Here is a 20,082-nt window from a genome sequence, read left to right as displayed (position 1 = left end):
AGAGTTCCTTGTTTCCTTTTAACTGAGCAAACGTACAAAATAAGACAAAAATAATGTATTCTGACCCTGAAACGGTACGTTGGCGGCAGCTCTTTGAAGGTATTGCTGCTTCAGCCCCCGAGGTTTCAGCACCAGAAGGTTGCTGCGGCTGTGTTTGGTCCTAATGGGTTAACTCGGCAATCTTGCGTCATGTAAAGCCTTTACTGTGCCTCAGTCTTAATCTGCTTTTGCTCCAAACATTCCTCACACTTACTTTATGCCGGATAAGACTTTCTGACTCTCTGAGTGCTAACCAGTTACTTGTTAATTGTTAAAGGTAGACCACTTTTAGTTGTTTGACAGCCTGTTTGTCCACATGTTGCTGTTTCATCTCCTCGTTCCCGCCTCTGTGATGATAAACGTCAGAACAACACACTTGTTTTCATGTTAAAACGCCTCTTTTTAATGACGTTTGTCGGTTTCTGGTGAAGAAGTGTTAAACGAGCTACCAGTTTAGCCGCTCAACGACGGTCCAAACTGCGCCCTCCAGCAAATGGAGCGGATGCAGGCGGATTCGCTTTTAGGATGATGTCTTCAATTACAAAAATATATTGAATAAAAAACGTTGGTTACGCAAAGTATTTTTCTTTTATTAATCATATTTTGTTTAGTTCTTTTTTTTGTGCTTTTGTTCTAATGTCTTAGTACGTAGGACCACAAACATTCTCTTGGGCTCGCCTATTTATTAACCTTGTTTAAACACAGCAAGAAGAAGAAGAAAGTTCTCCTTTGGTGGGAGTTGAGGACAAACATTTTCTAAATCAAAGCAGAAAAGGTCCCACCCTAAAAGTTGTGAAACTTGCACATCCTTCCAACCTACGAGAATTCGTTCGTATCTACTTTGTCTAATTAAGATGTTGCATGTTTAATTTATTGCTGAGATGATAAAAAGAAAATGTTTTGGGTATTTTTTATTTTTTTTTTCTCGGGGCTGGGGGGGGTGGTATTTTGGCCTCTGAGTGCTTTGAAGTTGCTGATTTGGAAGTTGCTGATTTGGAAGTTGCTGATTTTATGCCACGGTACAAAAAGTTTTGACTCCACTGGTCTACATTGTTAAACATATCTTGTTTACATTCAAACTGTAATTAATTATCCCATGTTTCATCAATGTGTTGATAATCTCTCATACCTTGCAAAAGTATTCACACCCCTGGACCACCCACCGGTCTGGGTGTCGGCGTATGAGGGCGATCGGGTGAAGACGTAAGATCCATGTGACCAGAAATACTCCATCAATTCGGTCCTTTTCCTGTTTTAAAATCACAAACTGACATGTTTCATTGGAGTTTTCTGTCTTAGACCAACTCAAATTGTCAAGTGGAAGCAAAATGATGCAGAATTTTAAAAAGTTTACAAATAACCTCTGGGGAGTGTGCTGTATTTTTATTCAGTTCCCACATTTTAACAGCAAGTCTTTAGGAGGATCTCTTTTTTTTTAACACGTCTAGAAACTGAAATGATCTCAGACCAGACGAAGAGCGACTCATCATCAATCTTCTACATATTCTGAGTCGGATTTAATCCTGGACTTTGACTTGGCCATTCTAACACAGAGATTTACTTTGAGCTAAACCACTGCAGCATCTGGATGTTTACAGTCATTGTCCAGCTGGAAGGTCAGCCTCCATCCCAGTCCAGTGTTTGCCTCCATCTTCACAGAAGCTCTGACCAGCTGCCATGTCACTGGTAGAGAAAATCATCCTCGCAGCTGGATTCTGTCGCCATCGGTCTTTCCTCTGTGGGTGTGGTGCATTCTGGGTGCTTGTGGCACACACAACATTCTGGATGTGGGTCTCCTCTGACCAGAGCTCCTTCTACCACGTGTTTCTGCTGTCTCCTACAACAAACTACTGAGGTGGTTCAACACTCTTGGTTGTCCACCATAAAGGCTTTTGGAGTGTCTGACTAACGATAGATATTCCCACCTGAGCTGTGATGTCTGCAGCTCCTCCAGAGTTACCACGGGGTTAGGTGATATGGTTGGCCCATCTGTTTAGGTGAGCAGATGTGCCTCTCTTCGATGCCCATTAGTGGATTGACCTCATTTCTGTCAGATGGTCAAAGCTTGGAGTTTTGTTCAAGAACCTAAACCCGCTTAAAACATTTCCAGCACTTCCTCCCTGACCGTCTGCTGGGTTCCTTGGTGTTCACGATGCTGGTTGTTCTCTAACGTTCTCCCTGGAACCTCTGTCTACATTTCTACTCTGATTAAATTACACATATCTGGAATCTCTGAGGCTGGATTTTATTTAAAGGCGCTAGAATAAAAAGGGGTCTGAATATAAATACATGCAACAGTTTTCAGATTTTTATTCAATCAGTTTTCAATATCATTTTCCTTCCACTTCAAAATGTAAATAGTTTTTTTGTTTACCTCTAAAATAAACATGTTTGCAGTCAAAATGTGAGACTGTTGAAGGGGTGTGAATACTTCCATGCCACGGACCACCGCGTCCTGTTTTCTTGTATTTCTCTGCACGTTTACTGATGGTTTAAAGCAATATTTCACTCTGAATGTCCACCAGTACAAACATTTGAATGGTTTTTTATTGCAAACTGTTATTTTCTGCTGCTGTGAAGTATTTCTACTTTTTTTTTTTTTAGACTTGAGGCCAAAATCTGGGTGTAATGAATGTATTCTGCTCCTGTTTTGTAATGTGGAAAACACTACGAAGGCCATGGACCCCTGCTTGCCTTTAGAGCTCGGTGATTTATCCAAACGCGCTCGCTCTGAATTCAGACCCTTCATTCAGGACCGTTCAGGAGCGAGATTCTGCTGAAACAGACTTTTTGTATTTTCTGATGCCAAAAATGTTGCAGTGGGTGTATCGTGTGACGCTAATCTGCCTGCGCTCCAGTTAAGGTGTAGATTTTTTTTTTTTTCTGTGTGTGTGTGTCGGTAGTTTTCCAGATGTTTCATGGGCCTTTCTGATCTCTTGATACTTCCACTGTACATACAGTATTTTGTAGATGATGATTTGTAATTTAACCTTTAAAGTTTGTCATTCCTGGGGAGGTGTTTTTTTTTTCTAAACACCGCTGTGGGTACATTTCAAAAGATGCTGTAAAGGTGACTTATATAGATGAGTGCGTAATTAATGACTGTTGAAGCGAGGCGGGAGATCAGAATAAAGCTCCTGGTGACGGTGGAACAGGTTGTTTACCCACACGATCTCCCCCCAAAGCCTGATTGCTTTGCTTTAATGACAGAATAGAAAAGGTCTGACAACGTTTAATGTAGAATAAATGCGGACCCCGAGGTTATTTAGTTCAAATGAATGCTGAGGGGGGTGTGAGTAGTTCAAATTAATTAACTTTGCCTGTCATTTCAGGGTTTTTTTTCTTATTCTTTTAGCTCGATTATTGCGTCGGCTTTATGCTTTGGCATAATCGGGTGCTTTTTTGTAGATGTCAAACCAAAACACAAATCTGAATGTCATTCACTCTGCACAGCGGCGGAGAGCATACACTGTGCAGGGAAACGGAGCCGCTGGTTTATTTTCATTTATTGTTTCGCTGTGTGGCGCCGCGTCCTCTCCTCAGCGTCATTTCTTGGCACCTCCGGTTGGAGACGTGTACAAAGCCTTAAAATAAAAATCAGATGCATAATCTCACACGCATTTGACTTGGAAGACATGTCTAATTTGCTTTTGGTTTATTCCGAGCACAAATATAAGCGTTGGCAAGAGAAATCAGGTTAATTGTTCAGATTTCCAGCGTTCCTAACACTTCCTATAAACTTAAGTGGTCGATAGGTGAGAGGCACCCTGACAGGTGGCCTGTCCATCACAGAGACACACGGGATAAACAGCCATGCACATATTCACACCTAAGGGCAATTAATAGACACCAATTAACCCATCAGTCATGTTTCTGGACTGTGGGAGGAAGCTGGAGTAACCCTGAGAGAACCCACACATGCACAGGGAGAACAGATCAACTCCATTCAGAAAGGCTGGGATTTGAACCCAGGACCTGCTCGCTGCAAGGCACCAGTGCTACTGACTGCACAGACCTTTTTAACTGAAGCGTGCTTTTGTATTTAAACCGCTGACCAGAGTCGTCTAAAGTAAAGATTTCCTGTTTCTCTGGCTATAAATAAAATGTAACAAAGTTTGGTCGGTTGTTATCACCATCTGCTCAAAATGGGGAAGACAAGAGAACATGTGACCTTAGTGATCCAGCAGACGTCTACCAGAAAAGAAACGCACGTGGAAGAGGGAGGAGCCTGTTTTTGATGTTTATTTTAAGTCTTTTTACACAGATTCCTGACGGGTGCCAATAAATGTGAACGTCTGATTCGCCCCCGTCGTCATTGGGTCTGTGTTTGGACGGGTGGGTTTGGGGGTACGGGCCTAAAACTGTTTGTCATATGATGACGAAACGTCTTGAAGGTTAGATGACAGTCTTTTCGGGGCGATGCACCCGTTGTTGCACAGCTAAGCAGGCCCTGAAATAACTGCGTTCCTCTAGTCGGAGGACGGGATGTTTACGGACGCCGTGGCGGAGACGAACAGCAGCAGAAACGTTTAACTGCACTGTCAGTGTTTGGGGCTTTACAAGCAACAGTTCATCTTCTTCATCCATGATAAGCAATATAATAATTACCCGTCTGAGTGTTTTCTGTATGAAATGGTGTGAACACATGACGTCTCCCTGTTTTTTTTTTTTTTTTTTTTTTTTTTTGCTTTATATTTTGGGCTGAAATATGCGGCGAACCTTTTGATGAGGATGACATAAAGCTGAATTTTGGATCTCCTCCTCCTCCCCCGGGGAGTCTGCTGCTGATACGGTGATGCTGCTTGCCACAGGCCACATGCAGCTGGCAGACACTAAGCTGCAGCTAAATCCTCAGACGGTCCGTGTAATGTGGCACGCTGCGTTCGTCACAGCTCCTCCCAGATCTCCGTCAGGTTCACCGTCCGAACCCCGGTCGGTCTGGTTTGGGGGGGCCGCCATTGTTATGTTTTTATTTTTTTTTTCTGATCGGTACGCTAGTTATAGATGGAGCTTGAATGTCATCCCTGCATGTCTGTCACGTGTTTTTGTAAGGCGCACACCTGCCGGGTTTGATGGCTTTTCTTGGACTTGAAGCCTCTGTTTTCCCTAAACTGGGTTCGCTTTTATGAAATGTAACCCAACCCAGCTGCAGCTGATGAAACTCTGAGCTGGTGGACTAGTTTGGAGATAAATTAGCCTTTCTTTTTTCTTTTTTTGAGAACTTTTTACACCATTAGCAGTATGCAACAGCTCGTTTCGGGGACAGGAACGCAGACGCACGGCGAGCTGCTGGGAGCGACTGACAACCGTGTCGCAGGTTGTCTGCCAAGTGCCATGAAAGTCTTTCTGAAGAGGCTGCTGGTGTTTTTTTTTTTTTTTTTGCTGATGTTCGCTATTTCTTCACGTGCTTTAGATCCTGCCACCTCCTGGTCCTATGCCCGTCTTTCACTGGATGTAGCTTGAACACCACAGGGAAGATTGTTAATGTTTTCAATAAAGTCACTGGAAAGATAAAGATGCTTCATGGGTTGTTGTTATTTTTTTTTTTAACTTACTGGGGCATGAAAACAAAACGGTAGCAACATATTGAAATGTTTCATACTCAGTCACTGGACGCTCATTTAGCCTTTTCTACGCGTTAATTAAAATAAAGCTGACTTTGATCATGCACCATCTTGTCGGCGGCGTCTCCTGGGATGATGGCAGGGGTTCTTGGCCTTTCTCCAATCGGTGTCCCGGCCGGGGTCCATCCACGCCTCCACCCTCCTCATCCTCGCTGCTTCTGCTGCATTGGTGGCCCTCAGCTGGCTCGCTTCAGCACTCCTCCACCTGCTCGGAGTGCGTCGTTTTCTCATTGGCCTCCTCATCTGGATGCTCCTGAGGACCAGCGAGCTCCAGGAGAATGTCTGAGGTTAGTAAAAAATCTGGTCCAGAAGTTTTTGTTCTTTTTTTGTTAGTTTTTTGCAGCCATTTCTGGAAATCTTTTGGCTAAATGCTTCTCTAGGTTAAAAAAAAGTAATGTAAATTAGTAAAACGTGTACACTCTCTTTAGATTAGCGGTGTCTGAAGGAAGTCGTGACTCGTGAGGATGAGGGAGGATTCACTGCTGAGGAGGTAACCCGTATTTAATTCAGGTGTTTTAGAGCAGAGACGCGTCTAGACGCTGCAGACCAGCAGGCTCTGAGGACCAGAGTTGGACCTGCCTTGTCCCGCTGCCCAGAGTTCTGGGTCCGTTTTCCTCCTCTGCTCGGCTCACAGCTTTTTCTGCGATGGCCGTGGATGAAGGTTGATTTTGGCTGCGTGTTTTGGACCGTCGTCCTGAAAGATCCAAGGGGTTTCTCCTGTGGAGGCTTTCTGCCAGAGGCCACCGGATCTTTATTTAAGTTGAGCCGGTATTTCAAACATTTAGAGACGCTTCAGTCAGTTCCTGTAAACATGCTGCATCACAGATCCTTTGTGGCAGTAAACAGAGGGCAGGAGATGCTTCTCTACCTTCACTCTTAGTGTAATCTTAGTCTGATCTGACAGTACAGTACAGCTAAATCTGACAGTACTGTACAGCTAAAGTCCAGATCAATGCCTCTCTGTCCTGCTGTTCTACAGGGAGCTTCAGGGAGTTCGCTCCTCCTTTAGCTTTCCTTTTTTACTGTTCAGCTTTGGTCGTAGCTCCAGTAGAGCTGGAGCTAGAAAACCTTTGAACTTTCTCTTACTGCACATATAAACCAGTTTAGGTCAGAAACAATCATCATGTAGGGATTCCCTGACTTTTTCCTCCTGTCTTTACCATTTTGAAGAGTAGCTCTGAGAAATTGTTTCCACCCAAAGACATTAGGAACCCGCGACACCCTGATCTTACTTTTACTTTAACTAATAATGCTTTAATAAAACTGCTTCAGTTACATTAGTTTCATAAGAATTGACTTTGGTTATGGGTACACATAAGTAGTGTTATACCGATACCCGTATGGGCCGGGGCCCCGATCCAGCACTAAAATGTTGGTATCGGTATCGGCGAGTACCAACAAATAGGGCACCGATACCATTTTGATGTTTGTATGTCACTTGAACGCAGCCTTCTCTCTCCTGACTAGTATTATACATGTTATATAAGTTCATGAACGTTGCACTATTTTGGCATTTTAGAGCCAAAACTCAGGGTTTAAAAGATATTATTCAATTATTAATGCAATTTTACTGTCTTACTGTTGCACTACTATTATACATGTTATAATTTCACGAATGTTGCACTATTTTGGCCTTTGAGAGCCAAATGTTTATTCAACTATTGTCACCCATTCCAGGTAGGCAATAAAAAGTTCTACTACCCTAAGTAGTATGCAGTTCTTCATATAAACACACACACATCAATTTCAAACAGATGCTATCGGTATCGGCCAATACTGCACAGCCAGGTATCGGGTATCGGTATCGGAGTCAAAAAATGGCATCGGCGCACCACTACACATAAGTGTGCAATTTATGCTTTTAACTATTTTCTGAATATGAATAACCAGTGGTGGTTCTAGAGCAAATCTAACAGGGGAAACAGTTTTTTTCATTAGAACACAGAGTAAAAGTGTGTTGGGGGGACAAAAACTGGTTAATATTTCATTGTTTAAAATACAGTACTCAAAAAAATAAAGGGAACACTTAAACAACACAATGTAACTCCATGTGTTTTTTAGCAGTATATTAGGAGAGCCAAGGAGCCACTGGTGGCAGACCCCTGATCCAGCAGAAGAACGCTGTGATCCCGCCTCACTACGGCTTAATTTTTTAATTATTCCTAAACCTGTAAAGGTAAAAAATGAAGCTGTTCCCAGGGACCAATCAGTTATGTTGATTTAATGTTTTGACTTCAGTTCAGGGGCCAGGACCCGTTCTACAGGAGCTCTGGCCCTGTTGGCCCCTGTCTAGAATCATCCATGTCAATAACTCCAATTAAAGGCTGTCATTTTCTAATGGTTTTAATAACAAAAAAAACATCAAATTATTTATTTCAGGGCTTGAGGATGTCGTGCCAAGTGCAGCTAACAAACAAGTGTACGTATTAAACCGTTTGACCAGTACTTAATGCCATGGTGAGTAAAAAATAAAAGCATTGATTCTATAAACTCTAAAACGAATAATAAAAGTAGATCATCTCACTGCTTCAGCTTTCTTCCCATTCATGTGGAAACAAACCCGCTTTAGACATATTACCGACACCTACATGACGTGACTTATCCATTAATTGTTAGCGGTGCATCTGGAGGGCAGTGCACACCCAAACGTCCTCTGATTGGCAGCATTATAGATATTATTTAGTGTTCTCGTGTTAACACAGCCTACGGTGTGTCCCTGACAGACACTACTTGTAATTAGGGCTTTATTTAGGTGTCTCCTGTTGATCTTGGGGCTCGGCTGGCACGCTCCGTGTCGTTCCTCGCACACGTCGACCGATTGAGTTTCACGGCTCCCGTCTCCTTTACCGCTACGGCACGTGGCACCTGAGGGCCCGCTGGGTTAACGCCCGCCGGCTCATTGTGCATTATATCATATTGCAGTAATCTGAGGAAATATCAGACAAATGGCACTGCGCAAAATTGTGAGGGTACAAGAGAGGCCAAGCGTGCCAGAAAGGGCCACCCACAGGTCGCCGGCGTGGGCCTTTAAATATGGATGGGCGTCAGGACGGGGATCGGTGTCACCCAGCACGCGCCTGCTAATGGGAGTGCCTCGGGCGGCGGCCGAGAGGAGAAGCTCAGCAGATGGATGAGGTGTTTTCACGGAGGAAAAGCAGAGCCGTCCCGGCAGCTGGTCTGAACTTTCTGGATGATCGGGGGCCAGATGTCAAGGTTAGCCCCCTCCACCTCCCAGGAGCATCAGAGCCCAGCCAGGACGCTTTGTTGGCCCGTTAGCTCATCTCTCCAGGTAAATCAGGTGTCAAACCAGCCGGGGATCCTGGCGTTGTCTCTTCTATTGACGCTATTGTCTTGGTCTGATAGGTGCCACGCGTCTGGTGTCAGGTGAACAAAGCCAGGCGACGCCCAGCGATAGCAGAGAGCCTGTCGGCCCAAACGCCGACGAAAACACCCGACGGATGCAGGCAATAAATGAGTTTAATTTTTGAAACATTATGGAGAGAAAAAAATGCTGCATTCCAATCTATTTAGATTGCAATTCCAATTAAAATGAATATTTCTAACAATTTTTAAGGTTTCATTTAAAAAGTGAATTCAAAAAGGGTTGATTTATTACCAATTTTGATTTAGTTTTAGGCACAATTAAGCCATCTGTACCCTTTTTAGTCCAGTCTGAGTCGACTAAGTCTTAAAGTTAGACGACTAAAATATGTGGAAGTTAGATTTCCTTTTATATGAGACAAATTTGAGTCTCATTAGAGTTTTTTTTCCCACCTTTTCCTCTAATACAAACAACTAAAAATAGATTTCTTCTCCCTTGGACGTTTATCTCTAAGTTATATTATTAGTTAAGGAAACTTTCATTAGTTGTCACAACGCTCAACATCTTAGTTTAGTTTTTGTCTGTTCAAGGAAGGTTGCTGCGTTGGAATCTGAGGTCAAATTCCTAGTTTGGACCCAAAAAGTCAAAGAAATGAAGTGGATTCTGATTCTGAAACAGAAACAATAAAATCAACACTGCAGCTCCTAGATTCTGTTGTAACCCCTGCTGGATAATATTGTAGCCGGAGGCAACATTTTTGATTAAATGCGGTTAAACTTTAGTTTAAATTTTTTTCACTTTTGCCACACATGCACTTTAAATCAATTGTTATTTTTGTTGTCAACTGATTTAATAGATATTTAATAATAGATAGATATACCTGATAATATGAAAAAAAAAACCTGTTTGGACGGATGTAAAACATGCATTGACAATATTTATTCAATCATTCAGCCTAAAAGGACTTTTATACGTATATCTCAATAAATCAGAAGATACGACCCTAAGAAGCTCGTTTATCAGATTAAAAGTACCTTTTCAAAATAACAACCTTTCAATTAAGCCCAAATTTCTGTGTTAAATAGTTTTTGTTGGTCTGATTAAAAAATACTCTAGTCTTAAATGTCACGTTTTCATTTGCTGTAAGCAGAATAATTAACAGAATTAAAGTCTTTAGTGTGTGTAATTCATCTCTGCAACCTGTTTCACTCAGTTAACGAAATAAATTAACTTTTCAGTAATAATATATTGAGATGCACCTGTAAATATTGTAAACAACAGTTTTATTTGTGGAGGTCTTGTTTGAACACAGAACATTAGTTATTAGTTCTTTCCTGATTAATCGTTTATTCTTGTGCTTCATCTTTGTTGATTTTCCTAATTATTGTAATCCGGTAGAGAGAAATAAAAGACTGCATCGCCCCATTCTGGAGGATTTTCAGTTGAAAACCCAATAACTCGCCTTTATTAATAAAGGTTAGCCTCGTTAAATCGAGCATTAACTAATAGCTGGACACTTCGGTTTCTGGCACACTTTCCTAATAAAGGGGGAAAATATGAATACATGGTTTAATTTGGATAGTTTAATCAAACATTTGCACATGTCTGATGAGGTCTGGTGAAGACTGCATAGACCAAGCGAGTCACATTAAACCAGTCAGTCATGAAGGTAGAAAATCCAGCGAATGAAATGAAAGGAGAAGCAGCCAAACTAGAAACGTCCTCCAGCACCAAGGAGCAGAAACCGAGGCTCCAGTGGGCTGAAGAGAGGCAGTCGTGATGAGTGACTGAAAGGTGGGATTTAGTGATGAATCCTCGGCCAGTGTTAGCCAAGGAGACGATGCTGGAGCGTTAGCGCGGTGCAAGCCCGACGAAACGTCTGAAATAACTGGAGGAAGCCACTGAGGACGTGGGGCTGGAGCGCAGCAGACTGTAGTTATAGTCCGTCCGCAGGTTTAGACACTTTGTTCTCATTCCTATTTAGTGATGATGAAGTCATTTTTCAGGGATCGTAATGCTTTTCTCCACTGAGGCGCATGTTGAAAGTCCTCCTGAGGAAAGAGACAATGGCGTGGCCAGAAAACGGATCTCAGTGCAGCTGGAAATCTGTGGTGGAAACTGGAGAAAAAAACTGGTGCTTAACGAGACACCGTCCTGCAGAGCCGATCTGTCAACGGCTACAGAGAAGTCTGGAGCTGGATTGATGGAGAAAAACAGGTTTTTCATTAGCAGACCAGTGATCTGGATGTTTTATAACATCACGAAACATCAGTAAAACCATTAAAAGGGTTTGTTTTTAGGAAGACGGACATTTCTGCTGTTGACCAAAACAGTTTTTCTTAAGTCTGCGATATTTTCTGTCTACATAACAGAGGTTGAACTTGGACTTGAGACTTAACTTGATTATTTTAAAAAGACTTTAAACTCAACTTTGACTTGAATACTAATGACTTTCGCTTGAAATTACTCGATGCTTTTGTTTAAAGTCAGAAATTTACCATGCAGAATATTAACAAAAACAAAATATTTATCCACATTGTTTGTTTCCTCACATCATTAACATTTCAGGATAAAATAGACTTAACTTGGGATGCTGACACTATCATTTTGATGGGATACCATCCACTGCTTCAACTCAAATATCAGGAAGCTCCTTCTAGGACAGCAGGATCTAACTCCTGATTAATCAGGATCGATATAATTGATGGCCGGTGTGAATCCCAGAAGACTGAAAGCTTCTTCCATAAAGTGTTATCTTAAGGGTGTGCATACTTATTCAACCAGGTCAGCTTTCATAGATCTATTATCCCCTTTAAAATGTGGTTGTTTTTCTTTTGACTTGTGATGATGTATCTCACATTAAACGTGTTAAAAGTTTTAAAATAAATTAAATATCAGGCTAAGATAACCTGAGTGAATAAAACATTGTTTTTTTTAAATGATGCCTTTATTAATTAAAGGAAATAAAGTAAGGCCTTAAGTGAACAATATAAATGCTCCATTTGAATTAAGTCTAATTATGTATTATGTATAACAATTTCACTTGCCACACCAAGGCATAATAACTGCCTGACCTAGGACCTGTCTGACAACATGAAGTAGGCTGGAAGGTCTCAAAAAGCTCCCACATCAGGAATACTCTGTCCGCAAATGGTTATAAATTCATTTCTAATTCTTTGGGACTCCAGCAAACCACATTGAGAGACTTTGTCCATAAATAGAGAAAATGGGGAACAGCGGGGAACCGTCTCAGGTCTCATCCCCCAGTCGCTGTCTTTACCTGCTGGTGGTGGTCAGAGGGCCCGGTGGCGCCGCTGTATGGCAGCCTCACTTCTGTCAGTCTGCCCCAGTTCAGCTGTGGCTGCCATGTAGCTCCCCATCAGTGTGTGAATGAATGGGTGAACGTAGGGATCCACGATATATCGGCATTTCTGTTAGTCTATAAATCCTTAAATGGCTTAGCACCTAAATACATCACAGACTTGTTATCAGTGTATCAACCCTCCAGACCACTCAGGTCTTCTGGCTCCAGTCTACTCCACATACCTAGAACCAGAACTAAACATGGAGAAGCAGCATTTAGTTCCTATGCTCCGCTTATCTGGAACAAACTTCCAGAAAACTGTAAAAGTGTGGAAAGCCTGAGTTCTTTTAAATCAAGATTAAAAACACATCTGTTTAAAACTGCCTTTGACTGTTCTAGTTAAACAGTTTTACTGTTTTTAATGTTCTTTTTTGTTACTACATTCTATCCCTACTTGCTTTTATTCTATTTTCTATCTACATTTTATTATTTTGGTATATCTTAATCATGTAAAGCACTTTGTATTGTCTTGTACTGAATTGTGCTATATAAATAAATTTGCCTTGCCTTGCCTTAATATCAGTACCGGCCAATGTCTTTTTTTTTTTTTTACATATCTGTCCGATAAGTAAAAGTGGGCTGATATTAACAACCAATGTTTATTTCCATCTAGTTGCCCTTTGCGGCAGTGTTTCCCTGGAGGGGGATGGACTGGTTGGTCATGTCTAGACTATAACACATTCAAAAGTTCAGTCAGATTAGTTTTCAATCCGTACAAAATTGTGCAAAATGTGATCCCAGAAACCTATGTGTGTTTATATATATATATATATATATATATATATATATATATATATATATATATATATATATATATATATATATATATATATATATATATATATATAGATATATATATATATATATATATATATATATATATATAGATAGAGAGAGAGAGAGAGAGAGAGAGAGAGAGAGAGAGAGAGATGTATCTAATTAGACACAATGGCAAATATCAGTTATCAGACATACCAGCGATTATTAATATCGGATATCGATATCGGCCTATATTTCCATATCAGTGCATCCCCACTGTGAAGCGCTTTTGGAGTCCTCAGGACTTGATAAAACGCTTTACAAGTTCAGGTCTTTATGTGATGTATACATTTTCTCAGTGGCTGATTTTGGGTTGTTGTTCTCTGTAAACTATAACCAAGATTACAAGGAAAATAGCTTTAAATATTACATGTACTCTGTTCAATGACTCTATATAATACAGTGTAAGAGTTTCACTTTCTGAAATGAGTGACAAAACCTATTTCATGATATTAAATTTTTTATGCGTTTTCCACATTTTCTATATATATGAACATTAGTTTGTGAAAGGTTGACTTGCGGCCCTGATTTGTGGTGTTCACCGCAGGCCAACCCAGAGTCAGCAGACGTCTGGGTGAACGGGCCGTATTAAAACTCCAGCGCTATAGCTCGCTTAAAGCCATGCTAAAACTGGAGTAATACAATCAATCAATCAGTCATCTCCTGACTTCACAGCGCAGGAGAGCTCTGCAGGAATGCCGCTAAGCTGCAGATGTACCAGCCAAATTACTCCAGAGGGGAATTACCAGGCCATAAATCCAGGCGTCAGAGAGGAGGGCTGCAGCTTATTTCACGGTTTTAAAAAAAAAAAAGGAAGAAAGGAAATAAAAAAATATCTGTGCAACTTGTTTTTTTAATGGTTTTGCAATGTGCTGATTTTATCTTTATTCTGGTGAGATTTGCCTATAAAAATCAGACAATATTTAACCTGTAATGGCTCCGTAGCAATGTGTCTCCTGCCGCATTGATTAAAATCTTACTAGTGCTCCTCCTCCTCATTCATAAACCTCAGTCATGTTGAGGTATGCTTCAGGGTGGGTTTCGGGAACATTCTTGGTGCTGCAACAATTTTTAATTTGTAATGTAATTCTGCTGTAAGTAGCAGGCAAACAACAGACACACAGTCTAGTCAACACAACACAGTAACCACTGGCACCAGCTTGCTTGGCAGGTGCTGGGAGTCATTATTGCTAATTAAGATGTATAAATATGCTGTCTGGCACTTGACTTCTCATTTGCAGAGGCCCAATTTTTCTTTTTTTTCCCCTCCCATCAAACTCGAAAAGCGCCAAGGTAGACAAGGTGAGGGCACGCAGCGCTGGTAGCGGGGCTGCAGTGTGTGCTCTGTGGGCACACTTCAGCTCAGCTGGCAAACATCTGACTGCTGCCTCCGGCTGCCAGCGGCTAAACAAGCCCAGGTTTGAGGGGAGAGCGTCGCGCGATCGGGCCGAGCCCTGCGAAGTCTGCCAGTGCGTTGGAGAGCCTGGACTCCCACACAGAGCTCCTCTCTGAGCTGCTTTCTTTGCTCGTTTTACAGACGCTGACGACGGCCAGATAAGATTCAGAGCCGCAGGCTGATGGAAGACGCGATATCTCTGCAGAGAGCGCTAACCTGTCAGCCTGCTTAGTATCTCGCGGCTTGGCTATACATTTCAAACCAGCTCCTTCTGTTTGGCCGACGATTCACTGCGTTTTCGCTTCAAGCAAGCCAACAAATGCTTATTGTCTTACCAGTGAAACCGAGCAGAGCTCTAAAGTACTATTTAATGTTAGATGTTAAAGTCTTTTCCAAGGCAGCAAGAAAAACAGTGAGAGCGACGCAGAGTTGTACGGACCTTGCTCGGAGGAGACACAGCTGCAGGAATAATCAAATGAAGATCGGTGTGGATACGACTGAAAAACACGTGATAAATGACACAAAACTATAACTTCATGTCTTCTGCTTTTAAGGTCAAACCTGCGCAGTTGTTAGCGCGCTGTCCTTGCAGCAACAAGGTTCTGGTTTTGGGATGCGGGCCGGGGCCTCCCTTTGTGGAGTTTGCATGTTTTTCCAGTGCATCTGTGGGAGCTGAACAGGGTCCTGCCGCTGTTTAACATGCATGTTGAGTTAACTGGCCTCAGTAAATTGCCCTCAGGGGGGTTAGGTGGCTGTGTGCATGCATGGTTGCATGTCTTGTCTTGTGATGGCCTGCTAACCTGTCCAGGAGGTTCCCCCAACTCCTTCTCCCCTGCAAACCTGCAAGGATTAACACGATAAAGGACGTAGATGCATATTTTTCTAATACTTTAATTCTTCCAGGCCATATATCTTCATATTTAACGTCTGAAAATCCTGAACGCATGGAACATTTCATAATCATGATCAGCCATTTTCTTTTCTGCACATCATTTATTCCTTAAAACAATGATGCTACGTTCACAGTGCAGGTCCGTGATGCTCAGTACCAACCTGTTTGCTTCTTGTCATGGTTTTTCATATAATTCAGATGTGACCTCCATCACACTCCTGCATGAACTCTCTACGCCCCTGAAGTTACAGAGGAAGACTCCATGGCACATCCAGCACGCTGTTTGGGGACGTAAACAGAAATGAAGCATTTGCATATCCAACTGAAGTTGGTCAATAAAGCCATCCAATCTATGCCCTCTTTTCCACTATTCCCTACGCGACTCTTGTCAGATTTTAGCATAGGTGGCCAAAGTCCTCATATTCTTTACTTAAGTAAAAGTAAAGATGTTTGTGTTTAAAAAAAAAAAAAAAAAAAAAAAGACTGGTCAAAATCCTTTACGTGAAGGAACTGTGGGTGAAATTTCACCACTAGGAGCGCTGTTGAGCACTCTCTGTAGACCAAAACAAGATGTGCAGCAAGCAACGCCTCTCTCTACCTCCAAAATTTAAGCAATAGACCAGTTATCTGTTTCAATTTTCCATTTTCTGTCAAGATGAGAATGCCCTGAAAGTACGCGAGGATTACGTTGGGCAGCTCACAAGCCCGCCGGGCTCCATTAAACGATGCTAACTGTGTTAGCTGGGCTACCGGCTACTCGTCACATAATGGTAACACCAGGCCCATTGCTGGTCAATCTCCCAGTTAACCCACATGCCACAGTTCTAGCATTACACTGAGTCGAATCAACATAGCAACACAAGTCTGACAAGACGATAACATTTGATTTCATTCTGTTACTCACCTGTCCGGAGGAGAAAAAGTAGCTCTGAGTTAAACTGGAGCTGCTTTTGCTCTCCACTTTGAAAACATGATGGCAATATTTATCCTCGTTTCGTCTCTACTTATCTGACAGCTTCTTTGCCAAAGACCGTTGTTTTTCGTGGTAATTATGGGTCTAGATTGTCTTCAGAGGAACGTGGCGTTGGCATTATGTGGACGGCAGCTTTGTAAACAAGACTGGAGAACTACCCAGAGATGTTGTGTGACGTCAAACCACAGTCCATCTAAAAAGATGACTTTAGTTCTTCACCAAACTACTAAGATGAGCGGAGTGGTGTATGCAGTTCAGTGTAGTGAGGAATGTTCTGATCTTTATATTGGAGAAACCAAACAACCTCTCCACAGACGCATGGCTCAACACAGGAAAGCTACCTCCTCAGGACAAGACTCTGCTGTCCACCTACACCTCAAGGACAAAGGACACTCTTTTGAGGACCAAAATGTTCACATTTTGAACAAAGAAGACAGATGGTTTGAAAGGGGTGTGAAGGAAGCCATCTACGTTAAGAGAGAAAAACAACCTTAAACAGAGGAGGAGGCCTTAGGTTTCAACTCTCAAAAACCTACAACACAGCTATAGGCTTAATTCCGGCCAATCATCACCTTAATTCTCACCCTCATTCGGGTGATCAAAACATTGTTCCTTTAAACCAAGCCAATAACGACCCTGACGACTCCTCGTTACAGAGGAGTGGACCAGTTTTGGTTCAATCTGCTGATTTAATGGCTTTAATGACCGCCCATTACTAAGGGGTGGACCTGTTTCTGTTGAATTTGCATGTTATCTAAGCCATTACAAGGCCCTTGTTTGGCAGTAGTATAAAGCTTGTTACTCCACATTACTCCAGACTTTTTGAATTGAGAAAGCTTCCGGGAGAGGAAGCGAAACATCTGCAACTACGGAAAACAAGTCCAGTTGCTTTGGGTTTTTTTTTTACTTTTTTTGGAACTTCACCAAACTAGTTTAATGAATTATTGCAATTGCTCCTTTTGAGTAAAAAAGTACAAATTTTGAAATGTATTTACCATAAGTACAAAACTGTAAAATAATTTTCATCTTTAATTATATAAAATAACGTAGCACACAAAATAGGATAGTTTTACTGTTCTTTTGCTCACAACCTGCCCTAAAAACACCCGTTTACAACGATTGTCTTCCAGCAGTCATAGGGCAGCAGGCGGGGTTCACAGTTCTTCCACTGTGGGAGGAAGCCGGAGTACCTGGAGAGAACCCACGCATGCACAGGGAGAACATGCAGGAAGGTATTTTATTTCATTTTGTGTGACTTTTAACACTTTATGGACATTTTTTCTTTTTTTTTTTTTTTTTACACTCAGACCTTCTTCTTTTGTACTGAATGCATTAAATATCAGGACATCAAAAATCTGCCATGCACTTCAAATTCAAACCTGACTGAATTTAGCAGGAAAGAAGTTTCCCAGTTCCCTCAGCCGCGCGGCCTATCATCATATCAGGACTGTGCAGGCCCCTTGCCCAGCCTCCGGTATTATGGAATGCCTCCTCTGTTTTTAAAGTGTCACATAGCCGCATGAAGACCCATCAAACCTTGAAGCTGGTGAGACGCGGGCCAGCCTCTGTGGACTCCTTTGTACGGGCGTAAAAAACACTTCCAATTTGCAAGTGAGATGAGTTGTCAGGCTGCGCAGACGTGCAGGTGGCTCAATTTGTCTCCCTGTTTTGTTATGGCTAAAGCTGAGAGGCTTGGCAAAGCACCGGCGAAGTCCCAACTGAGCCTGCAGCTCAGAGAGTGCTGCAATTAATTATCTCGTCCAAGTTTTGACACGCTGTCACTCCCTCAGAGAGACGGCGCTGACGTCTCTATCCCCCTAAATGTTGCCGCCGGGCTGCCGTTCAACTCCGCGACAGCAAGGAAAGATGGTTTGACGCTGTTGATCAAACTTTGTGAAGGGGAAAAGAGTAGAAACCTGTAAAGCTGAGCGTCTCTACTCTTTGACTTGGAGTCTACTTTAGTGTTAGCAGGACAAACAAATGAGGCATTACGGTAATAGTGTGTGACACGTCTCTATGAATAATAATGTGTTTCCTGCCTCCCTGACAGAACAGCGACTGCCAAATCAAGAACGGACCTCTTTGTGAGGTTTCAGCCACAACAGGCTAAAAAAAAAGGGAACTAATTTGATCCTAGCTGCACTTTCTACTCTGGATCTGCAAGCAGCTCAAGCTCAATCAATCATTAAGCACCGGAGAAGAGCCTAAATTAAGCATTCATTACTGTTTAGACATGGCTGCTACTGCAATTAAAAACTAAAGACGATAATAAAAAACAACTAGCGGCCACATTTGTCATCCCACGTGGTCGGACTTTTATTCCAGAAGATCCGTGAGGGACGGCGTTCGTGTAGAAGTCGTGCGGCTCAGCGGCGGTACGTTTGGGCGGCATGAGTTTGGAACATGCAGTCCCCTCTCCTGGAGCGCTGAACCAGAACCAAGTGGAGAGAGGCTGACGGGCCACAAGAGCGCCATTGTTCTTCGCATTAATCAAACCGAGGAAGGGCAGGTAGCGTTTCTGCAGCCCACCCTACATGCAAACCCTGCCAACCTCCATGAATGGGCTGCTTTTTTAGCTGGCAGCGATTGGCCATCGGAGCTCCGGGAGGATGTGTGTCTGTTTAATTAGTGTGATGAGCTCAGCGGAGTTTATGTGCAGTGTCGGACACCAGGTATTAACCCCTTGGGTTTGACCCTGTGAGGGGGGCGGCCGACCTCAATCTTGACATCTCCTTCTTTTCGCTGCTCTCGCTTTTCTCCTCTTCATTAGAAAAAGGCACGTTGGATGGAAGAAGGGGGGGGGGGGAAGTAGGCTGGGACAGGGGCGGACTCTCCTCAACGTCAGCCTTCTTTCTTTTCTGCTTCTTTCTGGAGATGCACCCTCAGATGAAGTGAATAATTACTGCTGGTACATCCAGCGATGCTGCAGTTTGGATAAGTTTATAAAGTTTTCCTCCATTTTAAAGACATTCACAAAGTAATCACACCTGTAGACACTTGGTGTGTAGAAACGGGAGATAAAAAAACATCTCTATGTTTTTCAGAAGAAGCAAGGCTGCGCTACACACCTCTAGCTGTTAGTAGTTATGAACTTCTTTGGCTTATGTGGCATAAAAAATGCTCCATTTTCAAAATTGTGGCTGCATAGTTAAGTAGATGGTGGAAGAATGTTGGGTAAGAACTTTACAGAGACGTTACAGACCTTAAGTTAGCAGCCTATTTGGAGATTTGAAATCCTAGTTTAAAATCTGAACTTCTTTTAATGTTCAGACCTGAATGCTTACAAATTATTGAAACTGCAGTATGAATTGTTTAGCCTGTAATTTATCTGTGAGAACACAATAAGGGCAGATTTTGAGCCGAAATGTGGTCAGAAAGTTTCCTCTCTAAGGAAAGTTTGGCTTTGCAGCAATCCGTCATACTGAGCATGCATGAAGCAACAGTGGAGAGGAAAACTCCCCTTTAACAGGGAGGAGAACCTCCAGCAGGACCAGACCCAGAATCATCTGTCTCGACCCACTGGGGCTTAGAGAAGACAGAGCAGAGACACAGAAAGCACAGAAGCTCACATTGACCCAGGAGTACTTTCTATGTTATATGGTAATAGAGGATGATCTACCTCCTCTGGATGATGTCACAGCTAACTGAACACC

General features: G+C 42.4%; 1 protein-coding gene across 2 annotated transcripts in view; it reads left to right on the top strand.

The window, feature by feature from the left end:
* LOC105915916 (rab11 family-interacting protein 2) overlaps nt 1-5,554 on the top strand; it is a 26,458-nt gene extending 20,904 nt beyond the window's left edge. For both annotated transcript variants that reach the window (XM_036126080.1, XM_036126078.1), the window contains exon 5: nt 1-5,554. This exon is cut by the window's left edge and continues 1,300 nt beyond it. The gene's annotated coding sequence lies outside the window, so the exon portion shown is untranslated.
* The last annotated feature ends 14,528 nt before the right edge of the window (nt 5,555-20,082 follow it).

The sequence above is a fragment of the Fundulus heteroclitus genome, chromosome 22, assembly GCF_011125445.2.
Source record: "Fundulus heteroclitus isolate FHET01 chromosome 22, MU-UCD_Fhet_4.1, whole genome shotgun sequence".
Taxonomy (NCBI): domain Eukaryota; kingdom Metazoa; phylum Chordata; class Actinopteri; order Cyprinodontiformes; family Fundulidae; genus Fundulus; species Fundulus heteroclitus.
This window is presented reverse-complemented; position numbering and strand designations above follow the sequence as displayed.